Source organism: Ursus arctos, unplaced genomic scaffold (assembly GCF_023065955.2).
Source record: "Ursus arctos isolate Adak ecotype North America unplaced genomic scaffold, UrsArc2.0 scaffold_9, whole genome shotgun sequence".
Taxonomy (NCBI): domain Eukaryota; kingdom Metazoa; phylum Chordata; class Mammalia; order Carnivora; family Ursidae; genus Ursus; species Ursus arctos.
In genome coordinates, this window is record NW_026623111.1 from 67,253,521 (window position 1) to 67,279,361 (window position 25,841).

The 25,841-nt window shown below is 36.4% G+C and overlaps 1 protein-coding gene across 14 annotated transcripts in view; it reads right to left on the minus strand.

The window, feature by feature from the left end:
• Positions 1-25,841, minus strand: part of MAPK10 (mitogen-activated protein kinase 10) — a 531,796-nt gene that overhangs the window by 240,385 nt on the left and 265,570 nt on the right. The gene's annotated exons all lie outside the window — the stretch shown is intronic.

Genomic DNA, 25,841 nt, shown 5'->3' on the forward strand with positions numbered 1-25,841 from the left:
GAGTTCCTCTTTAAGTCCTTGCTAACCCCTTCCACAGCCCTCCAGATTACCCATAACAATATTTATCACACTTAATTATCATTTCCTATTTTCTTATTTGTGTTCCCCAAGAGTTTATAGACATTTCTAGAGCAGGGACTGAGTCAATATTATGGAATTCCTCCCCAGATTTTGGCATACGAAAGGCATTAAGCACACTTTTTAAAAATGAAACTCAATAATAGAGTAAATAGGTATGAATTTTCTATAGTCTTTAAATAAACCAAGCCACCATCAGAATGATGACCATTGAGACCCTCCACTAGCCACCAGGAAGACTGGAGTACTGGAGTACTGAGCTATAGTAAATGCCTGAAACCCTTTCCTTTTTCTTTATGGAGAAAAGAGGTAGGAAAAATAAACGGATTTAAGTAAATGAGAATAGAAAAAGTAGAAAGAGATAATTCTGTTTCCCCCCCGCAGTGAAGCCAGTATTAATAGCTGGTACTAATGTAACCTCTAAATCACTATTTATAAGGAAAGAAACCTAGAGAGCCTACCAAATATTTGAACACTTGTGAGATATGACCTTCTTGTTATATGTCTATAATTTGAATCGATTTGGTGGTGCAATAAATAGAAATTAGACTAAAATAAGGAAATCGGTATTAATAATACCTTGTTTACTTTGTAACTTTAAATATGTGAATATTCATAAAAGGGAACTTTTAAAAGTGTTTTAAGTAAAAACTAAAAGGAAAAGTGATAACAGACTTGATTTTGGCAACATATAGATATTAATTAATATATTAGCATTCACTTATCTTAGCACTTTGTAAATTTATTATCTAGATTTCCTTGCTCTTAAACTATCAACACTAGTCTCCTAAAGCCAAAGACTAAAAATTACTATGTTATGCAATTTACAAAGAAAGCATCCAAGAAAGGGATTTAATTATAGTATTTGAGAACAGAAATACTACCCTTAATCACTGTTCATGAATTTGCTAAACTGAAATATTATATGGTAAACACTGTTCAAATCTTCCAAGAGAGATAATAATACATTTCTTATTATAATAGGGTTATGGGGATTAATTAGTTAATATTTGTAAAGAACTTTAAAGATGAAGTGGTTCCCTCCTTTAAGTGTCACTGAAATCATTAAACAAGTGACAGTATTTCCTCTTTAAAGTTTTAAAAAGATCTATCCAATGCCATACAATTATCTAAATTTTTCATGTTAGAATCCAAAATTTGAGCCCCATATTTATGCACAAAAAAAAATCAGTTCCTTTTTAAAAATATTCAGAACAATTTGGTATTTTCAAAGACAAAAACATGCCCGTCCTAAGAATGATATTAAGATTGTTGAATCACATTTGCTTTCTAAACTTTGATGTAATACACAAACATCCAACTTAAAATTCCTCTACAATGAAAAAGGTTTAGAGCAATACAAACTATTTATTATTTACAGAGCAGATTCAAAACTCCGTGTGGGTATATTTGTAGAGCTTTCTCTTTTTTTTAAATTTAAAATCAATTAATTAACATATAGTGTGTTATTAGTTTCAGAGGTAGAGTTCAGTGATTCATCAGTTCCATATAATACCCAGTGCTCATTACATCATGTGCCCTCCTTAATGCCCATCACCCAGTTACCCCATCCCCCGACCCGTCTCCCCTGCAGCAACCTCAGTTTGTTTCCTATAGTTAGTCTCTTATGTTTGTCTCCCTCTTTGGTTTCAGCTTATTTTATTTTTCCCTCCCTTACCCTATGTTTATCTGTTTTGTTTCTTAAATTCCACATATGAGTGAAATCATATGATATTTATCTTTCTCTGCCTGACTTATTTCACTTAGCATAATACCCTCTAGTTCCATCCACATTGTTGCAAATGGTAAGATTTCACTCTTTTTGATGGCTGAGTAACATTCCATTGTGTATATATCCCACATCTTCTTTATCCATTCATCTGTCGATGGACACCTGGACTCTTTCCATATTTTGGCTATTGTGGACATTGCTGCTATAAGCATTGGGGTGCATGTGTCCCTTCTAATCGCTTTAGATAAATACCTAGTAGTGCAATTGCCGGGTCATAGAGTAGCTCTATTTTTAACTTTTTGAGGAACCTCTATACTGTTTTCCAGAGTGGCTGTACCAGCTTGCATTCCCACCAACAGTGTAAGAGGGTCCCCCTGTTGTCTTTATATGTCTCCCTTAAAAACAACAGGCTATTCAGGATTGATTTTTCCTGGAACTCATTTTGCATGTCTGCCTCCCTATGCTCTGGAATTTGGGTCTACCAGCAAAGATAACTATGTACCTGAGTTCAGACACTGGTAGCAAAGAGTAAGAGTCTGACAATATCTTGAGGTAAAGGAAGTGAATTTTAAAAGTATAAGAAAACACACTAAGCCTTTTTTCTCTTAAGTGGAAAGAAAGGAGATAAGTAGGGCATGGGATAGTTCTGAATAGTTTTGAGAAAAGCTTCATGAAAGAGCTTCAGTACCAGGGCAGGATTTCTCAACCTTAGCACTACCGACATTTTGTGCCAAATAAGTCTTTGTTGTGAGGGCCACCCTGTGCATTATAGGATAGTAAGTGGTATCCCTGACCTCCACCTACTAGATGCCAGTAGCGCTCCCCATCCCACCCCACCCCCTGCTAGATTGTAACAACCCAAAGTCACTCCAGAGATTGCCAAATGCCTCTGGTGAGTAGAGTGCAGAAGAATTGCCCCCAGTCAAGAACAAGAGACAAGATTTGGCAGAAAGAGAGGAAAAACCTTGGAAATCCTTGCCTAAAACAACGACTGGGAACTTTGATTACGATGAGGTAGAGGGGATAGCCAATCTAAGACCTAGAAATGGCAAATGGTACCACCAACACCTATGAGAAATTGGATCCACTAGCTGGGAAAAAAACATGCTGATGAGAAGAGCTACCTTTGAGTGGTATCTACTGGGAACAGACACTTGGGGTGGCCACAGCCCTAAGTACTGTCAATGAAAGGTCCACATCAGACACTTAGCAGTGAGGATTTACGGTAGTGGCCTATTATGCATTTTAATGAAGAGAACTGTCTAGTAGCTTCTTCCAGGAAATTTGATGGGCTTAAACATCAGAAACTTCTTAAAGGGAATTCACTGATTTTCACTTGGATTCATTAACTAGTTATTGAGCACTCAGTGTGTGTCAGGCCACGTGCTGGCTGTCAGGAACACGATGATGAGAACAGTCTACCCTCAAGGAACTTATACTCTAGAGAGAAACATAAGTATAACAAGTCTGGTCTTCAGATTCCTGGTATAGGGTGTTACCCAGGCAAAGAGGGTCCCAATTCCCTCCACTGATAACCACCATACAACTAGAATTTCAAAATCATAGTACTCTTCATTTTTAAAGAGCTAAAACCGCTTAGCTTTCCCCCCTCTCATTTTCAAATTCTCAGTCATTTCCCTGGCATTTCAGGCAGCTGCTTTTTCTTCATTTCAAAGCAATCAATATATGAACATTTTAAACAGCAAAAAACCACTTCAGTTGCAAATTTATTTTTCTCCTGGCATACATGTGCACAATCGTTTGGATTTACATGATGGTGCTAGCCAGCCAAAGACAGCAAGCCTTCCTAAAAAAGAGCATTTGACTCAATGTTGATGGATGCGCTGTCATTTCTCATTTAGGCCCATCTGCCTAATAATAGCAAGGTACCATTATTAATAAACTCCTGGCAGAGCTAGTTAGGGAATGTACAATCCAATTACATGCAGTTTTTAATTCACTACAGGCAAAATGTTCACTACTTTTCCACATATGATTCCCAGGCCCATCTTCAGTGGAATTGAACCACAGCCTTTGTAGACTAGTCATTAGTATTCAGAATAAGAAACAATTGCTTGGAACAGGAAACACAGAAGCCAGACATTTGGCAGCATCACACAGAGTTCACTGCAGAAGTCAACCATCAAGGCGACTCTGGGCTGACAGTAACTGGCCTCTGTTGCCGTGGAAACAGCGTTGAGATGTGTTAGTAAATAGCTTGGGTTCTCTCACCTGCTAGGACATAAATTCAGAATTTACTGCTGATTGTTAAGCCCACTATATGTAAGTGGACTACCTGCGAAGTAAATACTAGAAATCACTCTTTGCTTCAGAAAAATTACCCAAACAGTTCTAAAAATATCTGAATCTTGAGGCATCCAAACACAATTGAGTTTAATTGTGCAAAATATCTGATAGACAAAACTAGTCTATCTCTTCATTCTAATCATTGCTTATTTTGCCAAAATCGAGCTCCTAAAAATACGCAAGTAAAATAAAAATGAAAATGATAAAGATGTGAAGATAATGCTAAGTAAAGGACCCTTCCGAATTCAAGGAGTCAAGCCACTTTTTAATTTTATTACAAGCCATAGTTATATATTTCAGGTTGTAAGAAAGTCATATCTTTTTTAACTTCTTTCATCCTTACTCACAGCCAAATGAGCTAAGTAAGTCTGCCTCCTGCCCACTTTTGACTTAAACGTCCCTTTATGGGAATTCCTGTCTTTGTAATTATAATAATTATTATCTCTAATTTAGATGTATAAAGTATGACAGAATAAAAATGTCTTGACAAAGCAATTCAGTAAAAAATCCATAGTGCAAGCCTCTAAGTCTCAGATCTCTTAATCCCTATCTCTTCTAAGTCATTCTGGCTTCATTAACTTTCTTCTTTCAACTTTTTTCAATTTCATTGCTAAATTATATTTTCCCATAAACTCTATAAGTGTAAAAGTTACTTTACTTTTTGGTCTCAATAGCCAAGTCCTTCTCATCAACAAACACTAAGACATGCCCATCACCACCTTCTGTGATTTCTACTTGCATTCATCAATAAACATTTACCAAGCAAATGTCTCCATGTCATGTGCTATATACATGGCAAAGGAGTAGATAACACAAAGATGAATAAAATATGGTGTTTTTGCCTTTGAAGAACTAGTTTAGTGGAAAAAATATAGACAGATATACTACAATTTAGTAAGAGCTATAGTAGAAATAGATTCAAGGTCCAATGGGAGCATTATGAAGTAAGAAGTTAATTTTGATTGGGTTAATACAATAGGTCCAATTGAGAAAATGGTATTTTTACTATGTCTTAAAGAGTAAATAGGAGTTTTATACAAGGGCAGTTGGGAAAGGCAGATACCAATATATAATTTTCAAAAAGCTAAAAAAATTATGCTCAGTTATATATAAAATGAACATGTGTCAGATATTTTATTTGACTTACACAGATTTATAGCCTCTACTGGACAAAATTCATTTGCATTGCTACAAACAGGAATCATTTGTATTGCTATGGATAAGAATCATTTGCAACGCTGTCAGTTTTCTGCAACTTAACTTCTACCACTACAAAGTTGTGAATAGTCTAGTCAATAGAAAATCAATCAACTCTGCACACCCCTACAGAATCAACAATCCCAGAGGATCCTCTAGATAATACCCAGTAATACATTTAGTCAATTCCCAAGTCTTGAACAATTTTTCCTAACAGAGTAAAGAGGCATTCCAGATTTGGGGGAAAAGATATTTAAAAAAGAGATATGGAAAAGTAAGTACTTGGATATGACGAAAGATGAGGCTATGGGAGAGAGAAATGTCAATGCAGTCGTGGAAAGAAGTTAAGATTAACTAGAATGAAAGCTTGGGGTGAAATTGTGAAGGACTTCATATGCTCTGCAAAAGAGTTTAGACTGTCCAAAATCACTGGGAAACCACTGAAGGATTTTCAACCTTAAAGCATGAAGCTAAAAGATGTTTACTGTTTCCTTACTCCTAATTCTTAATTTATTCAAATCTGTATTTTCTACATTTATGCTTGAAGAATTTCTTAATCCAAAATTAAATTTTTTCCTGTTTGTTTTCTAAATTTTAACAATGGCTCTATTTCTATCCATATTTCCATCTATAAATGTTGACCTAGGAAAAAGTCATGTAGATTCTGAAAAACTCAAGCAATTATCACTGAACTGTTTTAAGATTATTCCCCTGGGAAAACTTATATTTCCATTATTTAAGAATATTAAAATCATTTTCAGTAACTAAGTGACAGTCACATACTAGAATTAAAATTATTAAGAATCAGAGAAAAGGTAATTCTGAAATATAATGATAAAGCAAGAGAGTACATATATGATTTTATTGTTGTTTATTTCAAGTTCCAAAAAAAAATCGAAATAAAATTAAAACTAACACAATCATTTTCTTTTTAAAGACAAGCCAGAGTCTCTGCTAATTCTCATTATTTTTAAAAAATCAAGAAATGGAATCAATTTTCATGCCAGACATTATCACAACTTAAAATAATGCAATTATCACTTTAAAAAAAAACCAAAAAACTAGATAATCTGTTTGATAATATTGAGACTTTATTTCATATGCTCTACTGCAGCATTTATGAAACTTTTTCTCTGAAGCCTCTTGAAAATAATTTAGGTCTCCAAAGAGCTTCTGTTTATGATTGTCCTATCTATCAGATTTACCATTTTAGAACTTTAAGCTAAGAATAAAAAATAACTATACGTAAAAAAAATTAGTGAGAAGAGTGACACCATTTTATATTTTTACAACTATACTTAATGTCTGACTTAATAGAGGACAGTTGGATTCTCATATTTGTGTTTGCATTCAATCTGTTGTGCTATCATGTGTCATGTAACCTCTGAAAAACTTTACTGCGCATTCTTGAAAGGATAAGTGTAAAAAAGGTCAAATAGTATCTTAGCATTATTACAAAAAAATTCTTGGTCCTGCATATTTCCTACAAGGATTTCAGAGACTTCAGAGGTCCCCAAATCACACTCTGAGAACCACTGCATTATTATATTCACTCAAAACTCCTTCCTAATCAGGCCATAAGGAAACTATTTGCATCAATTTAAGAATCCCAAAGACACTATTACTTTTGCTCTTAAAACTGTAAATATGATGTAGTATGCCCAGAATCATTATGGAAAACAAAATATGCAATATAATTGATTGGAATTTTCTCTTTTAATATTTCAAGATAAATTAATTTTCTTAGGGGGAAGAATCAAAGAGAAGTTGTGGCAAATGTTTGCTGTTTACTCTCAGGAAAATTTCAACAATTAATAAAAAGATTTAACTCCAACATTTTCTGAGATAGCCTTTATGCATTGAACCTTGCCATGAAGGCCATGAGCTAACACTGCAGTAATAATCACTCTTTATGTTTGCCCACGTATATGTAGGCTTTGTGAGGGGAAATAAACTTAACTTCCAATACTGGATAATTATATGCAGCTAAAGTAAGCTCAGAGTCTATAATTCAGCCTAGGTTTAATGACCTTCTAAGTCTGTGCAGTCATTCCAGTTATAAACCACATTTCACAAACCATGTATCATAAGGAGGTCCAAAAGAGAAAATGAAGCATAACTAGTGTCAACTATTAGGGGGGAAAAATCTGTAGCTGACTTACAATGGTATAAATCAAACTAAATATCCAGAAAAGACCCTTTCAGGTCCATTAATTAGAAAATAAACATGTCCTTACATAGTCTACCTAGTAATAGAAGGAGTCCATGGGTTCTTGTTGCACAAAGTTTCAGATTGTTTTTAATATGCTAAGGGCAGATCTTTGAGCCTTTCTGATATGTAACTGAGAGCTACTGAGGAACCCCAATTCCATTCAACTGGATTAGTATTTTTTTTACAAGGAACTCATATACATGTGCATGAGTGTGGGGACTAGAGAGTTGGAAGAGTGTTAGAAAATTCAACATTAATTATATTACAAGGAACTTTAAGAGAAGTATAGAGGGCTATGCATATCCATAAAGGGGAGTGGTTTAGTTTGGGATAAGGAAAAAGAATTGGTAGTAATAAGCACAGACATACACGGGCAAATATGATTTCAAAAGGTAGGGACTATAAGTGAGGTTATAGCTTTAAAACAGTGCAAAGACAGGAAAGAGAAACTCATGATTCATGTTCAAGACATGGCAAAAAGCTTAGTTTGGTTAGAACACAAATTTCTTAGGCAAACAGGTCAAATAAAATAGGAATAGTGGAATGGTGCCATGATCCTTGAATTCTGGGCTGAGCAGTTTGTAGTTAATTTTGAGGCAAGAGGGAATAATTTAAGATTTTTAAGTAGTAGTCTGAGTCTCACATCATATCGATTAGAAAAGAGAGGTAGGATGCCAATACGTTGCCATTATTCCAGCCATTATCCCAGCAAGAAGCAATGAATGAATGAGTCCTGAACTAGAGCTCTAAACATGGAGTCGTAGAGACAAGAGTCATTTTCCAGAGAGAATCTGTAAAATGCACCAACAGGTGAATATAATGATTAAGAAAGACCTATCAAAAATGACTCAGATTCTGACCTTAGTCCATTGGGGAAGTAATGGTATTGTTAACATTAATAGAAAAGTACAAAAAAGAAAAGATTTATTTGGGTGAAAAAAATGATTGTTGAACACGGTGAATTTCAGGTTGGAAGTTTAGCAGGTTTTTGAAAATAGGCTCATCTATTTGTGTTTTTTAGACATTTTTTTAATACCTTAAACTCCGGGGGGGAGGTTAAGAATGAGTTTCTCATCTAATGCCAAAAATAAATTGATTTTATCATTGCAATGTTTTGCAAAAAGAAGAAACATCTGACATTATTATTTAATGTTTCTCCATAGAGCTTAAAATGAGAATAGTCTTCTTTCTTTGCTGAATTGCTGTCTTGACTTGAAGATCAGAGGCAAGAAAAAAAAGAGAAAGAAAATAAATTGTAAGAGGGCACAATTATATAATACCTCTATGCCTCTATTCTTACATGAATTCCTGTAGGTCATCCCCAATTTTGCAAGTAAGGATGTGTCTCATGGCATGACTTAGTTGAATTATAAATAGCTTATATAGGTACATCTGTTGAAAAATAATATCCACAAACCTGATGAATCGTCAGACTTTTAGCTTAGTTTAGAATAGACCAGGGGAATAAGGCACGTGCTCTGCTGACCAAGGAGAAACGAGATTTTCAAAGCTATCTGGGATTGGAAAGAAAGCATATCATTTTAAAAATGAAAAGCTATGTATTTTTTTCTGCTGATTTTGCTAACATAACTAGCACTTAACTGAAAGAGTTACTAGAGATACCTCTTTAGAAATTTAAATTTTATTCAGTGGACTTCATTTCATAATACTAAACATATTCAGGGACACTTGGTTGGCTCAGTCAGTTAAGCATCTGCCTTCAGCTCAGGTCATGATCCCAGGGTCCTGGGATCGAGCCCAGAGATGGGCTCCCTGCTCCACAGGGAGTCTGCTTCTCCCTCTCCCTCCACCTGCTCAAGCCCTCTCTCTCACTCACCCTCTCTCTCAAATAAATAAATAAAATCTTTTAAAAAATTTTTAAACATATTCAATATGGTAATGAATCAGGCAATACATGCAGAGTCCTTAGAACAGTGCCTGGCACATAGGAGCTATTTAACCACTACTACTACCATCATCATCATCATCATCATCATGTGAGTTCATCTAGAGATTGAAAACTTCAGACATTGAAATTTCTTCTAGTAATAAAATTGAAAAAAAAAATCCTACAGTCTTCACATTGAAGTGGGGGGAAAAAGAATCCTTTCAAAATCAAAGTCTTAGAGGAGAATATTATTTGTTGGCACTGGGATCTGGCCTCTCTTTAGTTTTTGTTATTTATTTCATAACTTGCTTCCTTATTTAAAAACTCTACTTCAGGGGCGCCTGGGTGGCACAGTGGTTAAGCGTCTGCCTTCGGCTCAGGGCGTGATCCCGGTGTTATGGGATCGAGCCCCACATCAGGCTCTTCCGCTGTCAGCCTGCTTCTTCCTCTCCCACTCCCCCTGCTTGTGTTCCCTCGCTCGCTGGCTGTCTCTATCTCTGTCAAATAAATAAATAAAATCTTTAAAAAAAAAAAACTCTACTTCATACTCTGTAACTAAAATGAAAAATAATTGAGGCTCCAATGTAATCCTACATTCCCCACTGATGCTATTCAATGCCAACAACTCCAGCTTTGCCACAGGCAAATCCTGGTAAGGTACACAAAGAACAGATGAACCCTGTCATGCAGATCTCTTGACAGCTCTGTGCACGTGTATTGCATCAGCGTAATTAAGGGATGGGGGCTTATGCTCAGGAAGTAAAGACCAAGAGCCACACTGCCTTCCGCTGCCTGCCATATCTGCATTCAACACCCTGCAAAACAACTGCACAAAGGAGATGCTTTTAGCAATACCAATATAAACATAAAATCCACCACTGGGACTTTTCCTTTCCTTGCCATAACCTGAAAGTCATTTGTAGTGGTTAAAACTGGACTCAGTTCAAATTACAGCACTGGCACCTTCCAAGTATGTGACCTTAGAGAAGTTATTAACTTCTCCCTTTTTCAGTGACCGTATCTTAAAATAGGAATAATGACAGGACCTTCTGCACTGAATTGTTAAGGAGACTCAAAGAGTTAAGACATGCAAAGGGATTAGATCAGTGTCCGACACACAGTAAGTACTTAATAAGTGTAATCTCAGCCAGCAAAGATTTGTACCAGACCATGTGCAAGCCTAAGGATTAGGTGCTGTACCACTCTCCTTTGAACTGTTAGAGTGTATTAATAATACCCTCAGTAAATTCATAATACCTACCATTTTAATTTTTTTTCAAAAGTACAGAGAATATATTTCCTAAATATGGATCATACCAGGTAATATATGACTAAGTGTCTTGGTAAAGTGTGTAGCTTTCTGATAAATGTGCATAGTACATTGGCTGCTCCATTAGTAACGTCCTTACAAGCAACATAAATATACTACCAATATTTATAAAAATATCAATATATAATGTCAAGGGAGAAGTTGATTTTAAAATTGCTGGCAGCCTGGAAATCCACCGAAATGTTTTCACTTTTCTAAGTATGAGTACTCTTTCTAAAATATCATTCACTTCCTTGAGGCATTATTTATGATAACTTGCTCTTGGGTACTTTTCTACCCTCATTTCTCACTGTGTGATTTAGTGGTTTTTCTTCTTGAGGAAGACTCTTTATTCCTTTCCTGCTGTGGAATGGTTTTCATGAAGGCAGCTTTAATTATTTACTCCACATCTCCTACTGTGGCAGAGGTCAGAACATTACTTTTAAGATGGGCTGTTATATAGGTTTCCTGTGAGAGCCCAAGGTCAGAAACAGGCCCCAAAATGCAAAGCACGAGGAAGCCAAATTGCCAAGCACTCTATGATTACACAGCTTTAAGTTAAACAAACACACACACATACACACACAAAATCATGAGGATTGCACATATTTGTCCTCAAAAACAAACATCACTGCTAACATGCTAACAAGTATAACACATTTATATTGCTTGAGTTGTATAACTATATTAAGATCAACAGAAATGGCTCAATATTAATAAAGAAGTTTAAAAGATAAAATAATATTAAATGGATGAAAATTATAAGTGGAAATCCTAGATTCTTATTATTCATTAGTTTTATAGATAATTCAAGGTGAACCTCTACTTTTTTTATGATTCTTCAATTTTTTCACCATGGCTATTTTTTTAAATAGCACTGATCTTACCTTATGGAATACCTCAGAGATAATTTCTGCTTGGAGTTTAAGGACTTCCATCCCCAACACTGACATGGGGAATAACAAATATTTTTATCTGTGGCAAGCAAATGCAACTTTAAAAGATGTAACTATGTTTCCTCAACAAATGATGCCAATTTTTGCAGAGATGGAACCCATAGTTCAGAATTTCTTCCTCATGTATGACAGTAGACATGTGAGGCTCTTTACTTCCTAGATGAACTGCTTGTAATTTGTGCTGTTATAAATTACACTGATGAATATCTTTACATTCTTGATTACACACATCCAATGCATCCTACAAGCGGAATTACTAACCCAAAAACATAAGCATTTCTAGAGTGCTTGCTACATACTATATTGTCAAAATACCTTCCAAGTATGTTGTACCAGAATAATTTTTGTCCGTTCATTTTATTTATGTATATGTACAGAGTTGCTTTCTATAGTAAATAAGAATAATTGTATAACTTAGGTAAAGTTAAATATTTTCTGATGTTGAGAAAGACATGGCAAGCAAGAAAAATTAAATGTACAGAAGTCAGTCTCAAATGTATATTGTATTAAAATTTCATCACCTAGACTTTTACCTCGTAAAAAATTAATAACTTCTGAAATATACAGAAAAACAAAATATTAATTTCTTCCCCAAAGCAGTAAAAAGTTGCACACTTAAGATTTCTCTGTTCTAAAGTGCAAGTAGGGGCGCCTGGGTAGCGCAGTCGTTAAAGCGTCTGCCTTCGGCTCAGGGCGTGATCCCGGCGTTCCGGGATCGAGTCCCACATCGGGCTCCTCCTCTGGGAGCCTGCTTCTTCCTCTCACTCGCCTGCTGTGTTCCCTCTCTCGCTGGCTGTCTCTCTGTTACATAAATAAATAAAATCTTTAAAAAAAAAATAATAAAGTGCAAGTAAATCTCTACACCTATTCTTAAATGAGGCTTGTCTATGAATTTTCGTTAAAAAGAGTCCATTGCTAGAGTAATATCTTCCTAAGAAATGCTTCTATAGGGAGAGGCTGGGAAGATGATGGAATAGGAGAACCCTAAGCTGGCCTCGTCCAATGGACACAACTAGATAACACTCACATTAGTGTAAATAACTCAGAAAATGACCCAAAGACTGACAGAACAATAAAGGTAGAGAAGAAGCCACATGGAAGAAGGTAGGAAAGGTGTAGCCATGGTTGGGGAGCAAAATGGACATTGGCTATCCACTGTTGGGAGGGAGCTGAGATTGTGGAGAAAGGCAAGAAACAGATTATCACACCAGGGACCCTGCATCCTGCACTGGGAAAACAAATCCCCCAGAATATTTGGCTTCGGAAGCTAGAGGGGCTAAATCTCATGAGTTCTTAAAACCAGTGGGACTTAAAGCCTGGTATTTTAGAAGTTAGTGACTCTGCTCTGGGAAAGCCCAGAGGGCATTAGGAAGCTGAGATCAAAACTTTAAAAAGACAATACAACAAACAGCCAGCGGAGATACAGTGTGGAAGCAGCATTTTGAAAGATAAGGGAGAATATGCAAAGGAGAGTTATTTACTCATCTCAGAGGTAGTCCAAAGAGGACAGGAAAACCTCTCCAGAAACAAAGGAGCTGGTACATGCCACTTCCCTCCCCCACCCTCCAGCATAAACACACAGCCACCTTTGGGAATCAGTGTGGTGCTGCTGACACTCACTACCTAACTTGCTTATATCATGTCCCGCATCCCCTCACCCTTCTAACCCCTCTCACCGCCCCCCAACTCCTGCGCTTAGATGGATCACCCTTCCTAGTCACACTTGCCTCAGTCCTGGGGTTGGGGGCTCCCACCACCAAAAGACCATCACAAACCCTACCAACATCAAAGAAACAGTGGCTATGAATGACACACTGGACCAGATGGATTTAACAGAAATAAAAAGAATATTTCATCCTAAAACAGCAGAATATACATTCTTTTCAAATGCACATGCATCATTCTCCAGAATAGATCACACAGTAGGCCACAAAACAAGCCTCAACAAATTCAAAAAGACAGAAGTCATACCATGCATTTTCTCTGACCATAACACTATAAACACTATAAACAACGAAAAGAAAAAATCTGGACAGACCACAAATACATGGAGGCTAAATAACATGCTAGCAAATAATGAAAGGGTCAACCAAGAAATCAAAGAAGAAATAAAAAATGACATGGAAACAAATGAAAACACAATGGTCCAAAATCTTTGGGATGCAGCAAAGGCGGTTCTAAGAGGGAAGTTTATAGAAATGTAGGCCTATCTCAAGAAGGAAGGAAAATCTCAAATAAACAACCGAACCTTGCACCTAAAGAAGCTAAAAAAATAAATAAATAAAAAAATAAAAAAATAAAAAAATAAAACCCAACACCATCAGAAGGAAAGAAATAATAAAGATTAGAGCAGAAATAAATAATATAGAAACTAAAAAAATATATCAATGAAATCAGGAGCTGGTTCTTTGAAAAGGTAAACAAAATGGATAAACCTCTAGCCAGATTCATTCAAAAAAAAAGAGGGAGAGAGAGAGGGCTCAAACAAAATCACAAATGAAAGAGGAGAAATAACAACCAACACAACAGAAATACAAACAATTGTAAGAAAATATTATGAAAAATTATATGTCAACAAATTGGACAACCTAGAAGAAATGGATAAATTCCTAGAAAAACATAACCTACGAAAATTGAAGCAGGAAGAAACAGAAAATTTAAACAGACTGATTACCAGCAATGAAATTGAATCAGTAATAAAAAAGTCTCCTAATAATAAAGTCCAGGACCAGATGTCTTCACAGGTTATTTCTCCCCAACATTTAAAGAAGAGATAATACCTATTCCAGGTATTATCAAACTATTCCAAAAAAAAAAAAATAGAAGAGGAAGGAGAACTTCCAAATTCATTCTACGGGGCCAGCATCACCCTGATACCAAAAGCAGAAAAAGACACCATAAACAAACAAAAAAAAAAGAACTGTAAGCCAATATCGCTGATGAACATAGATGCAAAAAAGCTCAACGAAATACTAGCAAACAGAATCCAACAATACCATTAAAAGAAAAATCATTCATTACGATCAAGTGGGATTTATACCCAGGATGCAAAGGTGGTTCAATATTCACAAATCAATCAACACAATACATCACATCAATAAGAAAGGATAAGAACCATATGGTCATTTCTATAGATGAAGAAAAAGTATTTGACAAAGTACAACACCCACTCATGATAAAAGCCCTCAACAAATTAGGCTTAGAGGGAACACACCTCAATATAACAAAGGCCTCATGTGAAAAACCCACACAGAATATCACACTCAGTGGGGGGAAACTGAGAGCTTTCCGCCTAAGATCAGGAACAAAATGGGGATGTCCAAGCTCACCACTTTTATTCAACATGGTACTGAAAGTCCTAGCCACAACAATGAGACAATAAAAAGAAACAATATATAAACCACATCTTCATTATCCATTCATCTATTGATGGACACTTGAGCAGCTTCCATAATTTGCCTATTGTAAATAATGCTGCTATAAACATAGGAGTACATGCATTCCTTTGAATTAGTTCTTTGTATTTTTGAGTAAATACTCAGTAATGTGATTACTGGATTGCAGGGTAGTTCTATTTTTAACTTTTTGAGGAACCTCCATACTCTTTTCCACAGTGGCTGCAGCAGTTTGCATTTCCACCAACAGTGCATTAGGGTTTCTATTTCTCCATGTCCTCAACAACACTGGTTTCTTGTGTCTGTGATATTAGCCATTCTGACAGGTGTGAGGTGATATCTCACTGTAATTTAGATTTGCATTTCCCTGATGAGTGATGTTGAGCATCTTTTCATGTGTCTGTTGGCCATTTGTATGTCTTCTTTGGAGCAATGTCTGTTCATGTCTTCTCATTTTAATGAGATTGATACTCTCTAGCTACATCCATGCTGTTGCAAACGGCATGATCTCATTCTTTTTTACAGCTGAATAATATTCCATTGTATACCACATCTTTATCCATTCATCTACTGATGGACACTTGGGCTGCTTCCATAATCTGGCTATTGATAAAAATGATGCAATAAACATGGAGGTATGATATGTGAAAACCCCACAGTGAACATCATACCCAATGGGGAAAAGCTGAAACTTTCCCCTAATTTCAGGAACATGACAAGGATGTCCACACTCACCACTTTTATTCATCGAAGTACTGGAAGTATTGGAAGTCTAGTCTTGCCATTTGCAACAACATTGATGTTGCTAGAGAGTATAATAGTAAGTGAGATAAGTCAGTCAGAGAAAGACAAATACCATATGATTTCACTCATATGTGGAATTTAAGAAACAAAACAAATGAACATATTAAAGAGAGAGAGAGAGAGAGAAATCAAGAAACAGACTCTTAACTACACAGAACAAATTGATGGTTTCCAGAGGGGAGGTGGGTGAGGGAATGGGTGAAATAGGTGATGGGGATTAAAGAGTACACTTTTCATGATGAGCAGAGTAATGTGTATAATTGCTGAATCACTATACAGTACACCTGAAACTAACAGAACACTGCATGTTAACTATACTAGAATTAAAGTGAAAAGCTTAATTAAAAAATGCTTTTGTAGACAAAGACTAGTACTACTCCCTATCTAGAGTTGATTTCACTTTTCCAGAAGCAACACAAATTACATAAAACCAACACTATATGACACACCAAAGGAAAAGAGAGAGAACAAAAAGAAACATATGGCATATCTGATCCTTACATACTTACTGCATGTACCAAAAGTAACATTCACATATGAAAATATTTTTGCAATGAGATGAAACCTGGTATTAGTATATGTTTCTCTATTCTAAATTAAAACTGATGAAACAACTGGAAACCAACTTATTACTAAAAAGAGAGAGAATACTGACATATAAATATAAATCTGAATTGGTCATTGTTGGGGGTAATGTAGAGCATGAAATCATCCATAATACCTGGCTTGCTAAAATGTAACACGGAGGCCGCTGGAGGCAGGGAAGGTTTTGGAGAAGGGCATAGGCCTTTGGAATGCTGAGGCTGGCTGACCACTCTGCCCTGGGAATGCCGTAGGGAGTTGCCCTCTTGGAAGCTTTCTTAGCCCAAACAGCCGCCCTGTGATCTAAGAGATGTACGCATTGACCCTTAGGCTATGTTTAGCAAAACTCCTAGAGCACCTAGATTTAGCATATCACATCTTTCCCATAAACAGATCCTCCTAGTTCCAGTAAGACCCCTTGTCACACATCACATGCTTGAGATTATCCTAAAGGACCAATAAAGGTGGGAGCAAAGAAGGGCAAAGGGCGTTCGTCTCTGAGCGTTGACCCCCTTGCCTTCTTCTCTCTTTCACAGCAAAGTTTGGAGTAATCTTTCATCTGTTGGTACAGGGATTGCTGGCCATTCATAGCAGATCATATGACTAATGATATCTACATAAGAACCATCTTTTTCCACTGAAATTTCACAGTAAATTTAATAAGATATGATCTGTGGGTGTCTACCTCCTCCCTTTCTCTATCTCTTCTCTCTCCCTCATACACACACAGAGAGAGACTAAAAAAGTACAAGTTAAAGAGAAACATGTTACAATTTTACAATTTTAAAGTACAAATGAATTTGCAATTACTCAGAATTGGCCAAAAGCTAAGTAATGTTATTTTCACCACAGTTAAGAAAATAGTCATCAACACAGAAAGCAGTAACAGCAGACAGAGACATTTAGTCCAGGCCTTGCAAATTCAAATGCCCACAGGGGCTAAACAGGTGTCAGAGATGCATGAGGGAGCTGAGTTGGTTCTGGGCAACCTGGACAACACAGAAGCCATCTAAATGGCAATAACTATAGCTGGTTGTTGCCATGGTAGAAATGCCCACCTGATGCTTCAGATTTTATCATTTTATACAAGTAGGTAAGGCTATGAATTTTAAACAGTTACTAATTAATATTTAAAATGTTTAAACAATGTACAACCTTACTATACATGGATCCTACCAAAAACTAAATCAGTTTTCAAGCTCCGATCTAGGGGGTTCCATGGTGTAATGCTGAGCACTCTGAACTCTGAATCCAATGTGAGAGCTAACAGGAGCTTTACCCTACTCAAAGTCATGAAACAGTGGGTTATTGGCAAACTCAAAACAGGTTTTTCTCCCCAAGAGGAGTGTCCACCACTACCACACAGCATGTTGCATCATCTGATAAAGCTGTATTCCAAAATCATGTGTCATCACAAGTTTTCTGGAGCACTGCTATCAATCTGGGCTGTCTCACTCTTCCTCTTCCATCTTAGTCTCTCTCCTCTGGTCCCAATTTTCTCACCTCCACTCCAATGAGATCAGCCTTCAGGCCCATGAGGCTCTTTCTCACCTTTGTGCTTTTGTTTATCTTCTTTCCTCTCCCTAGAAGATGGCCACCATCCACTCCTGAGCTCTCCTTTGCAAGTCCTGCCACCACCCTAGGCTGAATTCAAATGTTCTTTTTTCTAAAAAGGCTTCCTTTAAAACCCACAATAAAACCTTCCTTCTTTGAAATCTAGTCAGTATGGTATTATCTATTAGTTATGCTTTCTGTTTTGTAGTGTTTGTTTTATCTCCACAAATCATCAATAAATTCCTTGAGAGTTAAAACTCTGTCTTCTTCCTTTGTACCCTCTTAGCATTCTAAAATATTACTGAGCAGTTGCTTAGTACTCAAGAAATAGTATTGACTGATTGCCCTCATAGCTCTCCCAGGATGGATATGGATACTATAAATAATCCTGAAAAGTATTTGCCACACTATCTTAGCATCTGTATTAGTTTCCTAGGGCTGCCATAAAGTACCACAAGCTTGGTTTAAAACAACAGAAATTTATTCTCTCAGAGTTCTGGAGGCTATGAGTCATAAATCAAGGTGTTGGCGAGACCATGCTATCTCTGAAGGCTCTAGGGCAGGATCCTTCCTTGCCTCCTCTAGTTTCTAATGCTTGCTGGCAATCCTCGGCATTCCTTGATTTATCGATGCATTACTTCAATCTCTGCCCCTGTCTTTCCATAGCCTTCTTCCCTATGTGTTTGTGTCTTTGTGTCCAAATTTTCTTCTTCTTGTAAGAACACCCCCCCAATCCAGTACAATCTCATCTTAACTTGATTACATCTGCAAAGACACTATTTCCAAATAAAGTTACATCCACGGCTTCCAGGTAGACATGAATTTTGAGGACTTAAAGAGACTTAAAACACTCCTCATCCTGGCAAGAATAAAGGCACATGCCATTTTTGGAAATTCATGTAAAATAACCAGAATAAATACTTCTACTATAGGATAGAAAGCTCTAAATCATCCCATGGTAAAAATTTGAAGCCCTGCAACAACACACTATTATAAGAAACTCCAATCCAGCTACAGCCGACCCAATGGTGCCCTGTACAACATTCCCTCTACTCATCTCTGATTTTTTTCAACACAGCTGCCATGGACAGCTCCAAATAAGCTCAGACACAACTCAGTATTGCAGCATTCCAACTCAAGCAGGCACCATAACTCTTTCTTCTCTAACTCCAGGCCTTCTCTAACTCCAAGAAAGACTGCTGGGCCTCTGAGCAACCTCAGCCTGAAAGTGCTGGAGGAGTTAATATCCTCAGGGGCAACCTTCAACCAACAAGGGACAGCAGCCATTGTTCCCAAATGCTGCTTCTGTCTCAGGTCTTTGAGCAAACATCCCTGAGATATCTCATGTTTGCCTCTCAGGTCTTAAACAAATGAGTCCCAGCTGCCCGTGGCAGAGACTTTGTTCCCTATCTTTTTTTTTTTAATAATAATTTTTTATTATGTTATGTTAGTCACCATACAGTAAATCCTTAGTTTTTGACATAGTGTTTCATGATTCATTGTTTGCGCATAACACCCAGTGCTCCATGCAATATGTGCCCTCCTTAATACCCATCACCAGCCTATCCCAATCCCCCACCCCCCTCCCCTCTGAAGCCCTCAGTTTGTTTCCCAGAGTCCACAGTCTCTCGTAGTGCATTCCCCCTTCTGTTTACCCCCCCTTCATTCTTCCCTTCCTTCTCCTACCGATCTTCCTGCTATTTCTTATGTTCCATAAATGAGTGAAACCATATGGTAATTGTCTTTCTCTGCTTGACTTATTTCACTTAGCATAATCTCCTCCAGTCCTGTCCATGTTGCTGCAAATGTTGGGTAATCGTTCTTTCTGATGGCTGAGTAATATTCCATTGTATATATGGACCACATCTTCTTGTTTTTTTAATGTTTTTTTATTATATTATGTTAGTCACCATACAGTACATCCCTGGTTTTTGATGTAAAGTTCCATGATTCATTAGTTGCGTATAACACCCAGTGCACCACGCAATACGTGCCCTCCTTAATACCCATCACTGGCCTATCCCATTTCCCCACCCTCCTCCCCTCTGAAGCCCTCAGTTTGTTTCTCAGAGTCCATAGTCTCTCATGCTTCATTCCCCCTTCTGATTACCCCCCTTTTCTTTATCCCTTTCTTCTCCTACCGATCTTCCTAGTTCTTATGTTCCATAGATGAGAGAAACCATATGGTAATTGTCTTTCTCTGCTTGACTTATTTCACTTAGCATTATCTCCTCCAGTGCCGTCCATGTTGCAGCAAATGTTGAGAAATCGTTCTTTTTGATAGCTGAGTAATATTCCATTGTATATATGGACCACAACTTCTTAATCCAATCATCTGTTGAAGGGCATCTCAGCTCCTTCCACGATTTAGCTATTGTGGACAATGCTGCTATGAACATTGGGGTGCATATGACCCTTCTCTCTTCACTACATCTGTATCTTTGGGGTAAATACCCAGTAGTGCAATTGCTGGATCATAGGGTAGTTCTATTTTTAACTGTTCCCTATCTTATTCTCCCTCTCCCTCACTCCTGTCCTTTGGAATGACCTCCAAAATATACTACCTATACCCAAGCCCTTCTTAGTCTCTGCTGCAGACTCAGATTTTCTGAAAATTTGTCTCTTTAGAGGAGACTTTTTAAAGTAATGATTAAGCAAATCGAGGAAGAGTCTAGCTCTGTTACCAAGTGGCTGCATGACCTTGGACAAATCAGTTAACCCGTCAAATCTGTGGTTTTCACATCTGTAAAATGCGTGTCAGACTAGATATCATATGTTATGCCAATTAACATAGTCTTTAATTCAAAAAAGGATCTCCCAATCCATAGTTCAGAAATTATGAGACCAAATAGGTAAGGTTTCTCTACACCTTGCATGTTAGAAGGTAATTCCAATGGCAGTCTATTATATTTTCAAACCTTAAATGAGAACCTGCAGTGACTTAACTTGGTTCACATTTTCAGGAGTGACGTTTATGTCTATTCCAGGTTCCCAAATAATCTAATGCCAAATCAAATAGAATATCTACATTTATTGCCAGAAAGAATGGCATCAGTGACTTCGTTTTGGATAATAAGGAGTCTGTATGGGTAGATTTACTAAACATCATATATGAATTGCAAACCTGTTTTGTAACTCTAAGACAAGTATGCGCTGCTCTCATTTATAATATGCCTCCTTTTAAAATGGAGCTCTGTAAAGAATTATCAGATAAATTTAAAATACTATCGTAAATCAAGTGTTCATAATTCCATAAAATCATCTGTCTTGATCTATAATAACTAAACTATGGCCCAAATTAATGCACATATTTAAACAGCACTATAGCATGTTTTGAGTCATGAGAAACCATTTAAGGAACAGCTTCTGACAATTTTGTTTACAGATCTGAAAAATCTGCGTGTTTGTCCTTGAAATTTCTTTTCTACATCAGCTTCTCACTTCTCAGGAGACTGCATCCCTTACATGTGAAATATTTTAGAACATAATCTAGTCACATTCTGCAGAGAATTCTAGCACACATTCTGCAGAGATTCTATTTATGGAACTCAGAGGATAAAGCAGCACAAAAAAAAAGAGATGTGAAGTTATGAATTCTAACCTAAGTAATTGGCCAGGGGGAGGCAAACCAACCTGAATGTTGCCTATACAGAAGTCTAAAAGCCTTCTACTTAAGTTAAAAAAGAAGAAGAATCAGTATTGGGAGGCACTGCCATGGCAGAATTCAAGTTCAAGTCCACACTTTTTCATAGGAATGTCAATAGCAAAAGCTGCTATTTGTTTCAGAGGGCTTGTATCAGATAAAGATTACCCCCTATGCTATCACAGCATCTTATTACCAACTCACCCTTGGGCCCAGAGAAGCCCCAGTTCTCTTTATTGGACAATTTAAAGTCAATAATTGTAGCTTAGATGCTCACCAAGGTCATTCCAAATTGGAAATATTTAGGCCAGGAAAGAAAAAAATATTACTCTCCAGATCTCGAAGGAAAAAAAAAAGTTCATTTTGAGAAACGGCATTTATCATAGCAGGAGATGTAGCAGAATTCCACCACACAGGATCGACAGAAAATGCCGGTAATAAAAGGTAAACTTTCTCCCTGCTGTCTTCTTTATGGTCCCTCAGGAGCAAGCTCTGTGTAATCTCTAAACCTCCCAATGTGGTCTCACATTTCATTTCTGTTATAAATTCAGGGCACACCAGGCAACTTACAAATCTGAAATAAATTAGAAATAGTGTTTGCCAACTCTGTGCCAGACATTGGGCCAAGTGTTTTATATATGTAATCACGTTTACACCTCACCAAAACGTGTTGAGCATTTTGGAGAACTAACTTGTCAAAGATCATACAACAAGCAAGTGTCAGAACGAGTTTAAGCCAGGCCTACCAGATTTTACAATCACAACCTCTCCTACAACAGTTGAAACAAAACTTGAAAGTCCCAGAGAGATGATAACATAATTTGGAAAGAATTCTACTAATGATAGACAGAGTTCTCTGCCATAATCCTTGTGACATCAGTGCCTGGCAGGAAGATGCCATATAATAATAGAATTATCAAAAAGTATTACTATTATGGTCAATACTATATTGTTTAATATGAGCAAACTCATTAGTTGATTTTGGGATTATTAAGAGTCTTGAATGACCAAACAAAATATACCCTGAAAAAGTCTGCATGAAAACAATGCCTATCTTAATCTAAAGAGAAACAACTCCCTTCTAAAAAATTCATTACTCGATATCACTTATTGCAGGGATATTTCTTTGCCATCATTGAAATTTAGGATTGAACTAATACTTAGTCTGTTACTGACCCATTCTAAATGGTAAACTTGAAAATACTGTGCAGCTTCTCTTTGTTTTAGGTGGAAAGTTCCTAAAAGGTTTTAGAGAAGCAGTATCAGCATCGAAGAAAAGGGCCATATTAGGCATTATAGAAGCTAGTTTAACAGCAGAACTGACAAAATATAAAGATGATAACCAATGTTGGTTGACTGCTTATTGTGCGCTAGACACTAAACCCATACGTTTATTATCTCAGTCCACACACTATCTCTTATGTACTATTATTATCCCCATTTTACATAGAAAACAGATTTAATGTAGTAAAAATGCCAAAATCATGAAACTTGTAAATGGCAGCATCTAGATTTGAATCCCAGCAGTCGTTTTTTTTCAGATCCCTTACACTATGTCACTTCCATAATATTTAGTTTATGGACTCAACTTCTGACAGTCACTAGAAGGAAGTGTCTGGGGAAAAAAAGGCAACATTTAGGCAGAGGTACGATCAGAGCTGGGAAGATATTAATAGTGTCATTTATTCAGACTCATCTCTCCTTTTTCTAAGGAATTATCTTCTGTTCATTTTGCTCAAATCATCAAATTAATTATTATGGATAGAAACATAAAAAACTCACACTATCCATAAAATCTATCATAAAAATTCTATCATAAATAGCATCATTAATCAACTTGTTTTTCCCCACTTCTTAGTCCCCTTTTCAGGAACCCTTGTCTGTAAATTCCCTCACCTCTGAGCACCCTCTAAAATAAACACAACACACACACACACACACACACACACACACACACAGCCTTTACAAAATTTGTACTTCATAAAAAGACTTGTCCATTTTAAGATGATTTTTTAGTTTATATTCTGTACAGGCTTTCATACTTTGGCCATGGCGCTTGGTGCATATTGACTTCTAAATTGCATACTGTTTTGGACATGGACTTTTATACAAAGGAAATAGGAAGTTCAATTTAATTTCTAATTTCTAATTCTCCCTTCATTGTAATTTTAATTCAACCTTCTTCTGTATTTCTGAGCTTCCAGCCAAAGTTGCAATTTGAACTAGAAAATACTCCAACAAAAGGATAAAGAACACTACACAAATAATTGAATAAGTGAGGTTTCACAGAGCATGGAGGAAGAAAACTAAGTAATTTATGAATAATAATAATAGTTAACACTTACTGACTTTACTGCAAAATCAGTAAGCATTAACTATAAGATAAAATGCCTTACTGCCCAGGCACTTTTACATGAAATAACTCATTTAATTCACAAAACAATCTCCTGAGGAAGACTACCACTATTATCTCCATTTAAAAGAAAAAGAAATTGAGGCACAGTGACTTCTCAAAATTATCCCAGTAATAATTAAACTCAATATTTAAACCTAGTTTGTTTCTAAAGTCAGTTTGCTTGACCACCGTACTATGCTGCCACTCATATTTCATTTACTCAATCAACATCATCAACAAATTATATTATTAAGCAATCTTATAGGTGAGTATGACATGAAACACTTCTCAAATTTCATAAAAACATGGTCCTAAGTGTTTCTGAATGTTAATTATCCAAAATACATGTGCTTAGATCTAGAAATTAATATAGATTTTAGAAAGAATTGACTATATCTGAATTATTAAAATAAAATTTATATTAGAACATTATCTTTGTCATAGTTATAAAGAAGTTTTTTTAAGTAAAATATAATTTAGTATAGACTGTTGCATCTTAATGCATTTCGCCTTGTTTCCTTAATGACACAATAACTTAGATTACTAATACACATTTAACCAGTAACAAATAGATAAACTATATGCAAATAAAAGAATATATAATGAATCAATAAACCAAAACACTAAGCAGAATTTAATCATTTGTCAACCAATATTTACTGATCACCTAGTAGTTTCATACAGCACACCAAAGGACTGGTAAGAAGAAAATAATCCTACTCTTGAGAATTTCTCAGTCAAAAGACCTCTAGGGACCAAAAAAACAAAAAATGGAGCATTACTTTTGCTGAGTGTGAAAATGTCCAGAAAGGCCCTCATGATGGAGTCAGTGACACTGCAAAATGCATGTCATTTACCCAAAGACTGGAATTAGGAAGCACAGAACTTTCCAGTCAGAAGGAAATGCATGGAGGGATATGGCTTGTTCGGGATTAACTAATTTCAGACTCATAGGGACAGGAAATAAGGCTGGCAAGACTATAATGTGACTTGGCTATTATAGTAAGAAATTTGGACTCGAGGGGAAAACCCATTGGATGCATGTAAGCAGGAAGAAGATATGTCCAATATATTTTAGAAAATTCACTCTGACTTCAGTGTCTCATGGATTCAAGTGGGGAGAGAGCTGAGGCAGAGCCCAGGAGGGAGGCGACTGCAGTGGTTTAACTGAGAGGTGGTGAGGGTCTGAGCCAGGCAGGAGTGATCTAGAAGAGATTTAAAGGCAAGATGGCTCACCATAGCTTCTCCCTTTCTCTTGCAACTTTCCCTGAATTTTGAAAAAGAAAAGTGTTTTTCAGACCAAATTCCCTTTAGAGTAATATATCCCTAGAGTCATCTGTGGTCAATTTACACTACATTTTTAAGATGAGATAGCCGAAAAGCTACCAAGTACAAGTCTATAGCTCTTTCTACTATTGGGAAGAGAATAAAGCAATAACAAATAACAGAACAATCACATTCAGTATGGAGACGAAATTGCTAACAAAAAATGGAATAAACTGTCCATGCTAACAGTTGTATAAATATGCCTAGTAGCACAGGAAACATACATGCTTACTTGACTTCAAATCTATACAATGAATGTATTTAGCCACCTTCTTGCCAGTTATATTACTTTTAGCATTCTTAAATCTACTTTAAGAATCTTTTTATAACTGTGTGACGGGAGTACATGTATTATACAAGGATTTTTTAAATTTCATATTGTATATAGTCCATCTGACTTAAAATCTTCATTAAATTTTACAAATCTTGGGAACCTTTAATATTCCAAGTAAAGTTTACTAAA